Source organism: Anguilla rostrata, chromosome 7 (assembly GCF_018555375.3).
Source record: "Anguilla rostrata isolate EN2019 chromosome 7, ASM1855537v3, whole genome shotgun sequence".
NCBI classification, from domain to species: Eukaryota; Metazoa; Chordata; class Actinopteri; order Anguilliformes; family Anguillidae; genus Anguilla; species Anguilla rostrata.
In genome coordinates this window covers 54,198,613-54,215,276 of record NC_057939.1, presented here as the reverse complement: position 1 = coordinate 54,215,276, position 16,664 = coordinate 54,198,613, and the positions used below count along the sequence as shown (strand labels likewise).

The 16,664-nt window shown below is 43.1% G+C and overlaps 1 protein-coding gene across 5 annotated transcripts in view; it reads left to right on the top strand.

The window, feature by feature from the left end:
- The window catches only part of LOC135260066 (catenin alpha-2-like), a 313,250-nt gene that overhangs the window by 195,070 nt on the left and 101,516 nt on the right, over positions 1-16,664 (top strand). The gene's annotated exons all lie outside the window — the stretch shown is intronic.

Here is a 16,664-nt window from a genome sequence, read left to right as displayed (position 1 = left end):
GAAACGTCTCTTCGGTGTGAGACCAGCATACTGATGGGCTTTTCGGTGCTCTACGGAATCAGACCCCCTGCGGTACCGGGCTGTGGTATCCTGGCTGATCTGCTGCTTGTTTCATCGTTCCCCATAACAGCCGAAACTCAGGCCAGAGCATGCATCCGATCCTCCTCCCCGTGGCCTTCTGTCTCTTCTGGTAATTAAACATGGTGCCGGAGTCCATGCTAAAGTTTTCTAAACATTGCAGTAATTATCATTTTATCGACTGTTTTGCTAGCTATGATCCGGCAAGCTTTAAAATACCTTTGGGGGAAACCCATCTGCTCTGTCTTAAAAGGTCACGTGCGTACTGTATTTAGAGTATTTTTCTACTGTGGAGTGGGTGTTGGCTGTACTTGAAACTTTTCGGGGTAATTTCATGGCTAACTTCACATGTTGAAAGACCTCTTCCGGCTCGTAAAAAAAAGGACTCAGTGAATCTTGAACAGGCTTGGCCGTAAAAGCGTTCGCCAGAAAACGGACCTAACCGAAATTAACATCATCTAGCTGGTAATTTAAAAGTAAAATCACACAGTAAAATGTCCAGTGTTAACTCAGCTCTGATAAATCTATATGAGTCTAAAAGGGATTAAATAAACTATCTCTAGTAAAATGTGCTCCATGAAAGTTTATTTAACACTTAACATTTTACTATGCACTTATTTCCCTAACATATGATCGGATAAATAGCAACTTCCCACCGGTGTGTGGATGTAAAAAGGTGTACTGTGCAGGTTTGCAGATAGAAATGCAACAAAAAAATGCACTGCCAGTTTACACACTGAAATATTTTATTTGTCTTTTTTAAATTTTTTTTAAGCACAGACGCTGGTGGTAAGCACATAGCACAACTGTGCAAGACATCCCTTAGACTTTTCATTGGTTCTGCAGTTCTGCAATGGAATTTATTTTCAAGCAAAAGAAGACATAACTTCAGCTGTCATGGCTTAGGGGGGTGTTCAGGCTGTTTATCTTATCTGTTAACGTCAGACCATTAAAGTCTGGGTGCTTTTGCATTCAGAGCCTGCGCTGTACTGAAAAAGCCAATAATTTAACATTTTTATTTTATGTATTTTATTTTACAGAAGCCAACTGCTTTGTGAAAGTCTGAGTGAGCACAGTGCAGGAGAAAAAAAAAGATTTACTTTAAATAATTTAATTATTCATCCGACACAGGTCATTATACCCTCTTTACCATATTAGAGAACAGACATCATTTGGAATAATGATTTCGGAGGTAATATGAGCTGTGCACCCCTCCCTCTGTAACATGCATGCTATTTCAGGTCGAGAAGCTCGAAGGAGTAACAATAGAAGCATCTGTCACCTCATTGCCACAGAAAAGCTTAATTTAAAATCCATGCGCATCTACTTCCTTTGATCACTCTTGCAAGTTGCTTAAAGCCCTATAACTTACCCCTGATTGATTTACTGTCCTTATCAAAATGCAGCGGAGGTTACGGGGGGGGGGTGGGGCGTAATGGCTGGGCCCAGACCGCCTGCTTTATGAATTGTTTTGTGTTGGCTGCGAGGCATCACTGCCCAAGGCCCCGAAATCCAAGTTGACTGTTATTTCGGGAAATAGACACATTTTTTTTTACGAATCAAAATGATATTAATCATTTTTATAAATCAAAATCGGCCTCTACGCTCGAGAGAATTGAGCATTGTCACATCCGTATTTATGTGCCTACAAATTGTAATATCCATTCATGCTTGCAATTTGTGTTTGTGTGTGTGCGTGTGTTTGTGTGTGTGTGTGTGTGTGTGTGCATGTGTGCGTGCGTACACGTGTGAGTGTGTGTGTGTACAATGATTTTAAGCTTTCAAAACCTGATTCACTAATTACAATGCATGTGCAATGCAACATTGCCTAGAATGCCCCTGTAATACTTTTAAAAGTATTTTTGCTTTAAATACATTGTTTTATTCATACGGCTGTAAATCAGAGGGAACTCATCAATGCAGTAATGCATCTGATCGCGGCGTTTTAGCAGGGCTTGCACGAATCTTTGGCAACTGCGCTGGCGAGCAGATACCTGGGCCTTTGCTCCTTCTCTTCCTGTCTGCAGAAGTCCTTTGTTGTGGTCCTGGGGTGTGGCGGGTGGGCAGTGACACTCACAGTACAACCAATGCGTTTACTCTAGACTACTGATCATTTACTTACAGTAGGGCATTTGAAACCCCCCCCCCCCCCAAAAAAAAAAATATATTGGGTAATTCAAGTAGGAGCACCACAGCACTTGACCTATTTCATAACATTTTTTTTCTTTCCGAAGCACAGCATGTTCATCATTCTTAGACAAAATGTATTACTCTCCATCCCTAAGCAGGTCAATGCTGTGGAATGTTCTGGAATATATGCCTTACCTGGAGGTGATACCGTGTCCTTTATTCTTTTACAAATGAAGCCAGGTGACCTATATTCTGCAATACGGATATGTATATTTAATATACAGTACGTGACCTAATATTGTGTGTGCGGGTGTGTGCGTGTGTGTCTGTTTGTGTGTGTGAGTGTGTGTGTGTGTGAGTGTGAGTGTGTATGTATGTGTATATACTGAAATTGTAACATATAGTCTGCTGAAAGTACATTTAAAAATAATCGTCCTTTCAGCCACTTCTGTTTTAAAACTCTGGCTAAGATGATATGAGGCAATTCAGACCAGCGTGTAATGTATTCAGATTCGTGTTTGACCCGGGCAAAGACCACTGAGACTCAGCCGGACTCTCTTGTGCTGTAATTAGCTTGCATTTACATGCTCTCATATTTATGCTTTGATTTATAAATGTGTGTACCGACTTCTGTTTGTGTCGATATGAATGTGTGTACCAGCCACACAGAGCAGAGCAAATGGCACAGAGCAATGCTGAATCTTTGATGGGAAGTTGCAAGATGCTGTACGCATTGAATTATTAATTGTGTAAAAGCTTTAATCTTTTATCTTTCCTTTTCACATTTACAGAGTCGGCTCAGATAGAGAAATAACGGAGGAAGAGTCTTGCTCGCGCCTGATAAGCCCGAGGGGTTTTCTTGCAGCCGGCTTGAATCTCACCCATCTAGATAAAAGAGCGATAAGCAGCGTGTTTTTTATGAATGTGTTCTTGGAGACTGTAGCAAACCTGTTATCTGGAGAGGAAGCGTTTCAGTGCACAAGCGGTGGATGCTACAATTTTTTGATGCAGAACCACATTGCCATCAAGGCCTTTTAATAATGTTAAATGTTAAATGATTTAATAAGGTAAAATAATGATATAACCCATGCCTGTTTTACACAAGGGAAGAGCAGACATCACTCTGAAGCATTGTCTTTCTATTATTATTATTATTATTATTATTATTAACCTGTAAATAACAATGGGTTTCACCCAATTGAGTGAAGAAGAGAAACTCTTTAAATGAAGAATATGTCCCTAGTATTGCTGGCTGGCCAATGCAGCTCACCTGTTGTAGCTGCAATATATCCTAACTGAACTACATAAATTACAAAACAATGTTGATGGACACGGGATTTTGGTACCTGAAGAACTTTGGAGGACCTGTAGCAAAGAGTGTATAGAATGTGAAGGTTTACCATCCCTGTATATGAGAAACGGGGCATCCCTCCGATGGTTCGCCCAAAACTGGTTTGTCCATTTCGTGTCAATGTTTTCGACATTTTCGGTTCCTAATAATTTGTTAATGTGAGTGCAGTAATTCTCATTACGGTAAAATCGGAGCGTGGAAAACAAAAAACTACCTTGCGGGGAAAAAGAGAAACCATTAATGCATCCGTCTGCGTGGAGAACAACCCCAAAGCCATTTCCTGTCTGTTAAATTCACTACCTGACCTTTTCATGTGGTTAATGAACATTTCAGCAGTCAGATCACATCTTCTCACGTCTGTTTCCGCCACCCCAAAAGGCAGATGCCCTGCATACCTTAAGCCCTTTTCAATATTATTTAAACTTATGTTTATGTTAGACATCTATCATCTATCACCTGCTCACCTGTGCCTCAGGGTCTGCCCGTCGTTTATTTATTATTAGTTTTGCTATCGTGTAAAATTAGCTTCTGTCACATCAGTGACTTTTCCTTTCTTGTTGGACCCAAGATGTTGAGAACACTTTCCGGTAGACAAGTCTGTTTTTGTTTTGTTCAAGTCAGCTGACAGATTAAAACAAATAACCATCCCCATGTGTCCATGACATATACAGCAGCTGCACATATTCAGTAGCTCAAACGTGCGGTGAGAATGACCATTCAGGTCTGGTATTCTTTTTTAATTTTGTAGGAAAGCGCATCCTGACCATCCTTGGTGTCTAAACTAAAAAAATTAGCTTTTTTTTTAATCAAAAAGTAGAGCTTCTACCTTCCATATATCCAAAGGACCTTAATGAGTGAGGTATAAAAACACAGACCCGGCTTCTCGGCAAAGCGTGAAGCCTTTCCCCCTGCACAGCCTGAATGTAGATGTGTTTTTGAAGACCCTTGTGGCAAATGGCTCGCATTTGTATCGCATGCTGTGTTGGCCCATGCGTGCAGGCACGTATTTTCTTATACCTGCGTCCAGGAGTTACTGCGGTCGGTTTGGATTAGAGTCCCTGTCCTTGAAATAAATGGGAATCGAAAGCAGAAGCACAGCCTCTGATCCTCACGTAGCATAGCATATGCAGAGGAGCATAGCGAAAGCAAAATCCATCAAACCGCCAATACCAAAAAGATGTACTTGTGTATTCCTCCGTCCAATGCAACATTACACTGAATAATAGATATGACAACAAGTGCGGAATGATACACAGAATAGTTTAAGTGTGCCAGTAAAATTAAAATAAATTTAAGAGCCCTGGACGTTTTAAAGTATGAAGTGCTATATCGGGGAAAAGTGCAGTTAAAGCATACAACGTCTAAGCTTGCTAGCCGCTAATAGATTCACCGTTCCTCGATATTAGTTGCGATACGTTTCACTGTCTCTGAAATTAGGATGCGTTTTTTTTAAAAATTTATTTAAACGTGTGTATTTTTGTTAGCAGTGGAGCGTGAGTATAAATGTGCAGATGTGGACGTTGCAGGATTATGGAGCTGCTCCGCGGTGCGAGGGATAATTACGATTTACACTTTAGTTATTTGGCAGACCCCGTTAGCCAAAGGGGAGATACAGGAGTGCATTTCACGCGGTAATGAGCAGCGGCTGTGAGCCGACGGGTCTTTGGGTTTCCGCCGGTTCCTCCTGCGGAGAGAGGTGACGGGGAGGGCTGGAGGAGCGAAGGGCTTCTGCCTGTTAGAAGCAGAGATGTCCGGGCGGCCGCGACCCAGCCCTGCCGACTGACCCCCGTTCTCCTGGGACAGGGGGATCTGCGATTGCTGAGGAAGAGGACGAGGACGAGGCATTTGAAAAACAGGAAGTGCGGCTGAGTGATGACAAGAGGCGGGCTGGACTGTTTGGTTACCCTGGCAACAGGCATGACGGTCAATTTCTCAGCTAGTTTTCGCGGCCAAAAGATGTTCCAGTACGTGTCCAAGAATACCACCTGTTGAATCAAATGTATTCAGGTTTGGCCCGGTAAATACCGCCTACACATGCTCTCTTTCTCTCTCTCTCTCTCTGTATTTCTGTCTCTGTCCTTTATCAGTTGGGTATCATCTGTTTTTAGGTGCTTCTTTGTAGAGGTGGGTCTTGCTTCTCTTGCACAGGGAGTTGCTGGACGGTTGGTTAGTGTCCTCTGGCCCGTGAAGCTATGGCCCTATTTGACTGATATGGAAATGTCAACCTTGAGCTAAAGGATGTCTTGGGCCTGATTCAATTATGTTGTCCCTGGCAGAAACTGAAATGGTCATTTGCAAGAAGAGCATTTTCCGTTGCTTGGCTGTCTGTGTTGAACTCGTATGCACTCATTATACAACCTCATTTGTATTTCAGATGTATGGACTCGTATCTGGCTCAAGTGTGAGACTTACATTACTCAAGCCTTTTGCGTACATCCTTGCAAACTGCTGAGCAAGTATGCGTTTGAAGTGGGGGAAAGAACACACACATTTACAAGCCTTTAGAAACATTCATCGATGGGCATGACTGCAAGGTGGCCAAGGGGCCATTTTTGTTTCCACACAACCCTCATCACCATAAACACGGTCCTCGGTGTTACAGGCAGTGAGAGTTTACTGGGCAACGTTGTGCCGTCTAGCGTACCTAGAGTGCCATCATATAGCCTCATTCAAATGAGTTACCTGCATTTGCTGTGGCTTTGTTTAGGAATGCATGAGATGCATGTCTTCCACGATGGAGCATCCCATCCCTCAAGCAGGTTTAATAATGTGCCAAAAGAGACAGAGGTTATGTAAGGACAGCCTTTCTAAAGGCCATGGGAATATCGTTCATGCTCATCCACTGTAAATTACCGTTCATCATTGTCAGTTTATAGACACCCCCTCCCCCCCCCCACACACACACACACTCCACTACCACTGCCAAGAAACAGCCTCAGAGAAAGAACTGCTGTATAAGAAAGGAGTCTGTGCAGTCAATGGCCTCTCCAGCTAGGTTCTGCTAACTAGTTCTGGAGTCGAGAACGTGTCCTTGGAGAGAAGGTATGGACCCTTCATTTCCACGCCTTCTCTTACGTCTCAGTGTACGTCATTTAGGGCTAGCATCAGGCCCTCTGGGTAATGCTAGTCTATTTTTTTCTCCTCTTGCTGACACTGAACCGTCTCACGTTTCTGGTTTACGGGTGAAAGAACTATCTAGAACTTCTCTCTGGGGTTCATTTGTCATTACCCCCCATATCGGTCATTGTTTCATATTTTATTCATATTTTATTTTCCACTAATGTAAGAACAATTTGAAATAAGAAGATGAGGTATTAAAGTGGTGCAGTATGAAATGTAATACTGTGCTAGAGATTATAGTGTCTTTTAGAACCAAGATCATATTCCCAATCAGTTCCTCCGCCTCGGCCTTAGCTGACGTGTGATGGCTGTTCTTAATGCAACATGTCTGCCGTGCTTCGACATGGTGGGTGCTACGCACCAGAGATGGTTAAAGTAATGTGGTTATTATTAACGCTGGATCTACGTTTGTGTGCTTTTATGACGTGCTTTGTGTGTATATTGGTTCAGGGCTTCATTTACAGCACACAGCTTGCTCCGTGATTAATTCTAGCCGGTGAATTTAGGTTGATTTATTTAAGATTATGTTGCCATTCACTTGTGGATGTGTGGAAGCATTAGCTGAATTCTCATGTTTGAGCATGTCTGTTTGCGTATTCATGAACGCAAAAACACATTTCTGCTCTGTTACTAGTGTGAACTCCAATCCCATTTGTGGCTGAGATCTTGCTTCGGAGTGACCCGCTGTCCAAATCTAAATTGGTTTATTTCAAGAGGTTCCAGTAAAATAATTGCCATTTTGCCCTGCTTTCATGCCATGTAAGTTCATATGTTTGCTAGAATCAACATGAAGAGAAAAATCTATAAATAAATGGAATCATGTCAGTGAAGCCTCTGATTTCTTAGCTGTCAGGCATTTTGAGGTTGAGTTTTAAAAAATAAAAAAGTATAGGTGACATATTTGATTGGGCAGGTAAAGTGTAGAACAGACCACCTCTTTTAAAGATAAATGAGACATTTTTATACAACCAGTCATACACATTTATTTATTTAAATGAGACATTTTTATACAACCAGTCATACACATTTATTTATTTATTTATTTAAATGAGACATTTTTATACAACCAGTCATACACATGTATTTATTTCTTTAAATAATTTTTTTTTTATTCATTTATTTTTTCATCCTGTGTGCTGCACTTGGGTGGCATGATGTCACAGTCCTCTCTCTTTTTTTCGAGTCCTTGTTCCAATCCGGGATTTTTGCCAGGCTGTCCGATAATGGATCTTCATTCCCTGCATTGCCTTTCAATAGGGCACTGCTTTGAGACTATGCAGGCGTAATTAATAGCCGTCAAAACGATGAATCTCGCAAAGCGTAATTTATGAGCTTTTCAAAACCCTGAAAGACCTTTGGGAAACCTCTGTTAGCCTAAAATGTTGCGCTTGGCTTACTGTTGGCTTTTATAAGATGTTCACCGCCGATTGCATTTTTTCATTGGACCAGGTCTTAATTATTCCATTTAGCTCTCTATGTAAAGCATGTGTCAAATCACCTGTGCTTTCCAGCACTTAATCAGCTCTTAATGGAATGCAATTAATTAAATATGCAATTAGCTGCCCAGTCAAGCCTGGGGTTTGCCATCAACAATCCATACAGTGCATGCAGTAGCTTTGGTCTGGTTTGGATTTTAGGCGGGGAAAAGATGTCCAATGAGATGTAGGGGGGAATCAACTTAATCACTGTGATAATTTGTCCCCAACTCAGTCCCCAAATTTTAGAAATAGTTGGCGGTTTTACAGGAAAACTATCTCGGAAGTCTGTTATGATATTGCCATCGTTACTTGCTAGACTGACCGACAAACATGAACATGAACAAAACATTGTTCTTTTGAGCTCTTATCAAAGAAATCTCCAGTCAACCCTCCCAAGTTGATATTTGTCTAACTCAGAGGTGTCCTATCTTGTTCAAAAAATGCTGGTGCTAGTGCATGTTTTTGTTTTAGCAAAGCTCTAAGACACCTGATTCCGCTTCTTAAGCTCCTGATTGAAGAGCATATGATTTGTTAATTGCTTTAATCAGGTGTCGTAGTGTGTCAAACTGAACCTCAAGGGGAGCCGCAGTGCCTGTGGGTTTTTATGTTTTCATTTCAAATCAGCTGCCAATTAAGGCCTTGTGGACAAGGTGATTGGATTCCTTAGCCAATCAATGACTTCTATGAAACACTTGTGCCTCAAACCAGCAGACACTGCAGCCCTCCAGGATTGGAGCTTCACACCTGTCGATTGGGGAGGGTGCAGACAGACGTGCTTTCCTCTGAAGACTGTGATGTCAGCCGTCACTTCCTGTTTGCGAGCCAGGGTCATAAAGCACTTCCTGTAGCCCACAGAGTTTCAGGCCCCCGAGTGGAAAGCGAAGATTGCTGGTGCATGATGGGATACAATGACCCCTGGCTGACTGAAGGCTTCCCATCCCTAGGCAACGTGGGAGCCTTTTTTTTTTTGCACTGAACTGTGCGTGGTATGGATTGAAAATAGTTCCGTAACAAAACGAGCCAACCAGCAGCCCCTTGTCGTCTGCCTGTCTTACCGTTTCCCAGAATTGGCACCGTACAGATCAGTAGCATCATAATGTTTCACACAGACTGTTTATTTACTTGTTTTTCATAAGTAATCAGTAGATTGATTGCTACTTTCACACTGACTGTCGGTGTTCTTATTGTTGTGCCTAATGCGTTAGCTAATTATTCTAGCTGAATAGCTATGATTTCCAATAGAACTTTAAGGCTAAATATCAAAACTTACCTCAGAGAGAAACTCTGTTGCCATTCCCTGTCTTGACCTGTCGCCTTGTCCTTTTTGCTCAAAAGTGAAAAGTCCTATTAACAGCGCTGTGTTAATGGATTTATTAATTCTGTTGACACCTCGTCAGTGTTTCTGAGAAAGCCCCCGTGATGAAAGGATTTAGCGGGGGGAGGGGTTAGTCAACAAAAAGAGCAGTGCTGTGAGCACTGTGCTTCAGAACAGTTTGCTGACAGACAGACAGACAGATCTACTGATAAACCATACGTCTCTGTAAGTGGGATCTGGTGAAAGGGCTTGCAGTTAACAGATGCAATTAGGGTTGATTTAAACTATTTCTTGTCTTCCACATATTGATCGTGCGCATGTGGACTTATGAATGAGAAATTTGGTTTGGTTTTTAAAGGTCGTACTTATGGACGGACGCAGAGGCCTGCACTGATGACACAAGGACAAGAATTCATTATCTCTGTTTACACTTTAACCCCAATGTTGTGTTAACAGCGCCATGCAAAAATCTAAAAGGATTTACACTACTCTGTTTAGTTTGGTGATGTACATATTTGTACAAATTGATCTTTTGAGGTATGCTTTGCCCATTTAATTCTGTCTATTGGTATTTCTTTGAAATGGGTCTAATGCATCTTGAATGGCATCTGCTATCACCACGGCTGACAAATATTTGACACAAAATTGTTTCCCCAAATGGTTATTATGTCAGCTTTATGAATTATGTCTTCTCTTGCTTCCTGCAATCAGGTTTCTCACCAGTTTGCAATCAGCCATTGATTGTTCCTTCAGCAGACGGGTGCCTGATGTTTTTACACCTTGGCCTGATATGACTTCTGCTAGACAATAAGCCCCAAGGAAGAATAAGTAATTTCGACTCCTCTCTCTTGAGAAATCTTCACCGGAGAACCTCATCTTCAGCTTCAACGGTACAACGTGAGCTCCAAATAACCCTGCAGGCAGGAGGTGATACTTCTTTACTGGCCTAAAGTAAATCTGAACATAATGGAATAATATCAGTAATTATAGTACTCCAATTAAATTTTCATTGGGAGGTATTATCAGTCTGTACATGCACAAATGTCAGTTTTTATTTAGTGGTCCTGGAACCTATCCCAGCAGGCATTGTGTGAAAGGCAGTAATACGCCCTGGACAGGTCACCAGTCCATCACAGGGCCCACTCACCATTCATTTACACATTCATATCCTGGAGTAGCTGGAGGAAACCCACACAGACACAGGGTGACATGCAAACTCCACACAGAAAGACATAACATAACATAACATAATGACAAGAACAGCCCCTTCAGCCCAACAATGCTCGCCATTCTCCTAACTGAATTGTACGTTCTGGTCCGAATTCATACAGACTAGAAATAAAACCTATTCCTGCAGACAGACTGACACCATATCAAGCCTGGTCTTGAAAACCCCCTGAGTTTCTATCTCTACTACGTGACCTGGCAGTCTATTCCACACAGTGAATACTTGCTGCATGCTTCCTAATGTCTGCGAATTTACCTTTAGCTAATGTCCGATTAGCATCCCCTCGTTCTGCTAACAGATCTCAACCTGAACTCCCCTGACTGGGATTCAAACGCACACTGAGAAGCTCTAGAAATGTCATCACAATCTGGTGTTTGCAGTGATACATATGCTGTCAATTTACTATCATGCTTCTCATTTGTATATTTCTCAGATTTATGTTGACGGTCCAATCTTGACTCATCCTTATATTGTCTACAACCAATATTTCTGCCATAATATTTAGCTTACTAGACACTAATAGCAATTTGAGCATTGATCTGTGATAAAGAGATATTGTATGCTATCAAATGATCATGCTGTTTGAGCATTGACTTGAGATGAAGAGAGAGTTTGTTTGTAGCGATCAATCAAATGCAATTTCACAGAGCTGGCTATCACCCTGACATAACAGATTCTTAATGACATATTGTTTCTCGATTAATGGTTGTGTTCTGGTCAGTACACCTCTGAAAGTTGGGTTGACCTTTTTTTTTTTTTTTTGTCAGTGCAATGTCACCTCTTATTGTTTCACAGTAGTTCAGCGGTTGATTGAAGATGTCTGGAAGTGACCCTTTTTAATGCGTCTTGCAAGGTCCTTTTCATTTCAGTACAGTATGTTATGCTTTGGCAGTTCTTCCCAAGCAGTGGAATCAATCATTTCACAACGCCAAGTCTGTTCTGAGAGTGGAAGGCAGTCTTAAAGCATGGAACTTTCCCAAGCCAACACCAAAACACAAGGGGGGGGGGGGGACCTTAAGGTCTAATTTACCAAAAGACTATTCCACATTGTAGATATTCAACCTCCAAAGTCACATCTTTTTTTTATAGGGAGCAAAGTACAGCATTGACTATCGCACTTCAGCCGACCCGGCCGGCTTGTGGGTAAAGCGTAAGAGAGGGAAGGTTGTTGGTGAGCAGTGGGAACAGAAGCTGCCAGATGTCTAAGTGAGTGAGTACTCTGTCCTACCAGCAAGCTTGACTGGATCTGAGGGGCTCTGGCTGCAGCAGTGTGGGCCGCTGACTCCGAAGCAGACCGATGCAGCTTTGCAGTCTGCCCTTCCGTATTGCTCTTTGTGTTCTTGTCACGCATAACATGAGGGCTCGAAGAATAAAATAAGCGTTACTGGATCCCTGCGGCAGAATTCAGTTCCAGCAGAAAAATAAATAAAAACCCCCCCCAAAAAATATTTGACAACCAATACATTAAAACCGGCCTGAGCCACTGATCTGATTCAGATTTACAGTAATCTTTGTGCGTGAAGGGAACAGATTTTTGTTTTCCCCTCAGATCATTGCTCACTGATGGCGCTCGGTGGCCAAAGCTGCCACACATGGTCAGTTTTTTTTTTTTTTACGGAGGCAAATGTTTTTTTAGATTTATTCATTTATTTCCTTATGCGGTGGAATGAATTGCATGGCATCACACGACACTGTTTGTTACTGTAGATACCGTCCATCCATTTGTCTCCCTGTTTTATACTTGTGGGGGTGGGTGGGAGGGTAGAATGCGCCCTGCCACAGATTCTCAGTCCTTTCATTACTGAGAAGATAAACTAATTTAGCCGTGTTATAATCAGGTCCAATCTTTAGCTGTGTTATGATCAGGTCCAATCCTTAGCTGTGCTATGATGGGGTCCAATCCTTAGCTGTGTTAAGATCAGGTCCAATCCTTATCTGGGTTATGATGGGGTCCAATCCTTAGCTGTGTTATGATTGGGTCCAATCCTTAGATGTGTTATAATCAAGTCCAATCCTTAGCTGTGTTATGATCCTCCTATGACTGAACTCTGGAGGGATGGGACTCAATTACCCAGCTCTACTCACCAGAGGTGGGGTGGAATGGGATAATTTGGCCATTTCGACTTCCCGCTGCTGTGGCAGCTCGCACCAAAGTGCCGGACGCCTAGGGGTTACCTGTCCGTGCGAGAGACTGATAGAGCTCCACTTTGATCATCACTAACACCTCCCTGTACCACTGCCGTTGCCTGCAGTGGGTAGTGTGGTCCATGGCTCTCTGGCAGGCATCATCGGGGGGGGGGGGGCGGGGGCCTGATTCAGCGGCTGTGCTCCTCGCATGCAGATACGAGTGACGGTGGTGCCACGAGGGGCAATGGAATTATCAAATTATGGAGAGAAAGTGTTTAAAAAAGACGTCAGTTGATGAAGAAGAATTGCCGCCTCCTCTGTTAGCTTGACGTGTCTAATTGAAGTGGAGTTTTATGACAAATGGAAGTAACTGTCTGAAAAGAAGTCCTAATTAAAGCATTCATTTGGGTGTGCCAAACGTACAAAGTTCAAGGGCTTCCGAGTCGGAGATTTACGTCAGTGACTCTTCATAGAATCGCAAGGTACCTTCTGGAAAACGAGCTTTTAATTGTGTTCTCTATGCTTAAGTGGACAACGTGGCAGACGTTCAAGGCAGTCCATGATGTTTGGTGTAAGAATGTAGCGATGCTAATTTGTACAGAATAAAATCAATCCGTGTCCTACTCCAAGGACTTATTTGTCAGATGTGCGGTGGAGCAGTGGTTTTATTTATTTATTTTTTTATTCATTTATCTTGGGCATTTTCACAGTAGAAAATCAAGTCAGCATAATGAAACAAACATGTGCACGATCAGTCTCCTCTTGGTGAATGTAGTTATCTGTTCATCTATTTATTTTGGTTTTCACAATTCAGTTTACAGTGTTAATACGTTGTCACTGCATGCTCCCACTGCGAGCCCCCTCTGACGTGCTCGTACGTACAGATCCTAAACAAACACACAGCCCTGGCATAGCGCGCAGACCCCATTATTTCTGCTGCAGGGGGCGTGCCAAAGATGGCACCCGTGTCCCCTGACCCCCCGACGGTGAATTCATATACCAGGGAAGGGGGGGGGGGGGGGTTGTTTAGGTTAGGCGAGCTCCCGAGCTCCGTTCTGAAGATTATTCCATTTCATCACTTGCGCCGAGGCTGCGAAGCTGAATCATAAACAGAGCATGTTCATAATCTCTTCAGCGCACGGCAACCTGCGTGCTCTCTGAAATGAATGCTATTTACCACAGTCTCGGCCTGGCAGAACAGCACCGGGCCAGACTTGCGGTATCCACTGGATCTGTGCTAAAGTGACTCATGGGATTACGCTAACCGCTACCTCTATTGAATTAGACTCGTATTCAGCGCGTTCGGCGCGTGTCTGGAGAGGAGAGTCGGCGTTGAGCGATGACGATGCCCACGTTAGCTCAGAGCGCTAACGTATATAAAGGCGTTTAATCGCAACGTCGAAGCTTTTCGGTCTCGATGATGCACAGCCCGCGCAAATTGAGATGTGTGTGACGGCCAACCGGCCTGATTGGTGCAGGATTGATAATGTTGTGTGTTGCCAGGTTATGATGCAATAAAACATGGTTCTGACTGGAGCCTCTCAAAAAGAATCAAATGAAAGCTGAGGTCCTGTTTGTCTGGGCTGTAGTCTTATTGAGCGGCAGTCAAGATGACCCTGTTTTTATGTTTTTTTATTGGTCAGCCTGTCTGAAGATTAATTTGGAAAAGTATGGTTGTTGGACCATTGTTCCAATTAAATATATTATGTGTGTAAACCAAATGTCAAATTATTGGACGGGCACCTTTTTTTTATACTACAGTGCTCCCAAGAATAGTTTCTATCCTTTATTTTTGATCGTGACAGCATAAATATGCGAAGACTGTAATTGGAAATAGAAAGCAGGGATTTCAAATGATGATTTTATCTTCTTATTGCTTCTCATTCAAAAGTTGTTTTAATGTTGTGGTCCTATGCTGTTTAACATTGGGCCCTCTGAGCTAACTCATGGTGTTTGTGGACGGCAGTCTCTCTAACTGGCCCTTCTTCTGGTTCAGGATCTAAATTAGCATTTCAGATTTTAACCCTGTTGTATATTCTGTTAGAATAGAATCTGTTCCTGTAAGTCACCTTGCTGGTGATGTGTTTCCTTCACAAACTGTCGTTAAATTTCTACCTTTTTGTTAGCTGCCCTGGATAAATGGCAAAGAGCAATATCACAGACTATGTCTGTTTGACCAAGGAAGTGTTACCACTGTAAGGGAAATGTTACTACTGTGGCTACCTAATGCAGTACAGCAACTGGTTCTTTTAGTACTAGTAATGCACATCTTGTCATTATAAACAGCCTTATTTGAAATATATAATTTTCCTCTGCTTGCTAGCTGAGTATAATTTGTCACAGTTTGAACAAAAATAAATAAATTTAATTTAAAAATAAAAACCTTACATTCATTTACAGTGTTGCCAGCTGTGCTTTTTGCCTGTCAACACATACACCTTCTGCACAATTTATTGCCTTCTTCTGTTTGCGTAACTCTAGCACTGCAACTGCTTCACATCTCTGGCACATATATTAAAAACCAGGAGAAATGGAGTCATTTTCTCTGGTGCCCCCCCCCACACCCCCCTCCTGCCAAGCAGTCCCTGGTGAAGCCAGCGCTCTCTAATGCCTCTGATTATATCTGATAGGCCCCTCAGAGCCTGGAGCACCACCGGCGCGCTCTCCGAAATGAAATATAATGTGGCACCTTTCTCTGCGGCGTGTGCTGGCATCTGTTGCGCAGTTTCGTTTCGTTTTTCGTTTTTTTTTCTTTCCCCAGCTGCCCCGCGGGTTTTTGTGCCGCGCGGTTTCTGCCGGTTTCCCGCCGCACATGTTTTATTCCGCGGACTTCAAAGCGGTGAAGGGGCGAGGAGACGAGGGGGCGAGGGGGCGAGGGGGCAGGCGGCCGAGAGGCGGCGCGTTTGTTCCTCCGCTGGCTCCCGACGCGACCGCCGACTTTTACCGTTCTGCCGGGGTCGAGCCGGGCCGCGCGGCGCGTATCAAAGTGACTCCGAAAAAAAAAGGCAATGACAGGACGTCCTGAGAAGGGTCTTTAGTCACCCAGAGCTCTCGTTTTCATATTGTGTCAAAGCTCGTGTGCATCTCCATTCGTCCGGAGTTTGAGGGTTTGGAGCCTCAGTGCAGGGACCTAATTATGAGGACAGGCCAAAGCACCACACACAAAAAAAACAAACAAAAAAACAAAAACGGGGAAAAAGTTGGCTCTGGAATATGAAAATGTGTCAGTCAAGGGAAATTCTTTCAGCAGTTTAATCTGAATGACTGATCTGTTTACTGTTTGTTTTCGAGTGATACTGCGAGCCGCAGAAAATAAATAGCACCCGGGAACGATGCAGCGAGTATCAGTCACTAAATTATGGAGGAAAAAAGTCACACAATCATGAAATATTTTAATTAGCCTGTTTATACCGGCTTCCCTCGTGTTGCTCGAGATACCGTAACTCAGCCCGCCGGCTGTGGCGGTATCGCTTCGGCGTCAGTTGGGGAGAGAATTTGAATTTGTGCACCAACTGTCAACAGCGGGCTCGTTTGCAGTGAAGGAGCACCGTCCATTACGTGACAGAGGGACCTGGCGTGGGTACTGAGTCAGTCCTTCCCGACTCAAACGGTGGTGTAGTATGCGGGTGGCAGTGTAGTATAATGGGTAGGGAGCTGGTCTTGTAACCTAAAGGTCACAGGTTCGATTCCCAGGTGGGACACTGCCATTGTACCCTTGTAGTGTAATGTAATGGTAGTATCTATGAGCTGTTTGTGGGGTATTCATTTGTTAGTTGAAGTGTTTTGTAAGTTATTTGAAGCGTTTCATTCGTTAGTTGACCTGTATGCTTCAGCAGC